Source organism: Anopheles darlingi, chromosome 2, assembly GCF_943734745.1.
Source record: "Anopheles darlingi chromosome 2, idAnoDarlMG_H_01, whole genome shotgun sequence".
NCBI lineage: Eukaryota > Metazoa > Arthropoda > Insecta > Diptera > Culicidae > Anopheles > Anopheles darlingi.
Window position 1 is genome coordinate 48,859,856 of NC_064874.1, and position 2,047 is coordinate 48,861,902.

Here is a 2,047-nt window from a genome sequence, read left to right on the forward strand (position 1 = left end):
ACAACGGCGGTGACGGCAACGGCGACGACGACCATACCGACGACGATGAAGCCAGCGGCTCTAGGCACACGCGTCTGAAAAGCGAAATGAATTTCATTACAGCCACGTCCCACGGTTATCAGCGGTTGTGCTTCTCAGCCACTCAGCACCACATAGGGACAGACTGGTAAAGTCGACTAAGTTCCATCGGAGCGTGCAACCCCCGGCAGTGGCAGTGCATTTGATTATAAACACTCTGCATTCGTGCTTCGTATCAGCAGTAGGGCTATTGAATAAGTCTAAATCAAAACCACTTCGCTTAACTTGCTTACTTCAATATTACAGGAAATGCTAGAAAAACGAGAGCGAAAATTGTTTGTAAGGAGTCGTGAGTGCTAGGAAGTATTAAAGAAAAGAATCTTTTCCTTGCTTTACCGGTAGCCGCCCCATCATTAACACATTACCGACGCTTAACCCTAATAGTGCACCCTAATTAAACCCCGTTAGCATAAAAGTAAATATTGAAATGCTCTTTCAGTACCACTCGGTAGCAATTCGGCCAGCAAGTGGCGGAGACTCCCTTGAGAATCAGTCGCGCGAAAAAGGTCCACAGTGTTGAAGCTAGTGTTAGTGTAATCGTCCTTTCGCCACTGCCTTTTAAAGGCAACTACAACTCCTCGCTTCGGGATGAATTTTTAATGCTTCGTCCCTTGCGCTGCGATGGCGAGAGGGTACAAAAATCACGTTTTAAAAAGTATAAGACGCTGGCACTGCCTTATGCTGACGTGGTGCCATGGCATGGTTCGTTCTTCGTCTTCAGCGTTTACTTGCATCACAATTAGTCCCGGTCGACGGATGCACAGTGGCCTGAGTAAACATTGGAACAATGGCAGAAATGCGAAGCCAGAGAAAAATGGAACACTAAGCTGCTTAGCAGCGAATCTTTGGAAGGAAACAAAAGGAAACCTTTTCATGGTCCAGAGTAACCGTTTCATTTGGCGTATGAATTGGCTGTTGGTGCCCTTCAACTGCATCCAACCGGCTGGTAATGGTAAATGCTCGTTAGGTTATAAATCAAATCCTCGGGACAGCTGCTCATCCGGTGGCTGGGTAAATTGATTGATTCACGCGAAACCACATGCAATATCTCAACCTACATCTGCAAGGAGGCGTTTCATTACCAGCAATTAGCATTGGTTAGGACTGCTAATCGGTCCAGGACTCTTGAGACGTTCGACCAAATGCTACCTAAGATGGCACGAGATGGTATACGGTATGCAAATGGAGGCACTTAGTCAGTGATTAACGTTCTAACAGTGCAAACATTTCGGATCGAATGACTTGAATGTCACCGTCTGCAATGGTCAAAGGGATGCAATGGCTCTCAAGCTGCATACTAATCCCTTCCTGATGCAGCCAATCGAACTGAATTGTCTTCCAGAAATCCACCGCTAACCCATCTTCTCCTACACTATTGCTCCAATATGCGAGTCGCACCCATTAGTCGATACATGCTGCTGATCAAAGGCTTTCTAAAGCCAAATTCTTGCTATTATTGCTATAGCATCCCCTAGCATGTACGATACCATCATGTGTGTGTGCGACTGGATGGTTGTGTCTTGTTTCGGACGATTTTTCCAAAACACGACACAACATTGTTCCTGTTGATTAGTCCGGCTGTGGTCAACGAGGGCGCACCACAATCCTCCCTATTTGCCTTCACCACCCCACGATCACCCATATACTGCTCGGTACACACAATGTTGCACATAGGAGGTGGTAAACGGGCTTAACTATGCTACCACAGTGGACAGCCACGGTGCTGTAGGATGGTGGGCGAGAAAGTGAGCGTCACACATATGACATCTGTGAACTTGTGAACCATGAATCAGCTCGCTGGCGGCGGCACCATTATCTGCGCTACGGTAGTAGTAGCCGGTGGACGGCATCGGTCCTCGCTCATGTGTGACCAGTGCACCAGCGAGATACAAACGAGATCCTGTCCTGTCGTCCTGGGTGGTAGTCGCGGAGGGCAGAGATAGGTTGTGCCAGCCACGGTAAACCCTGG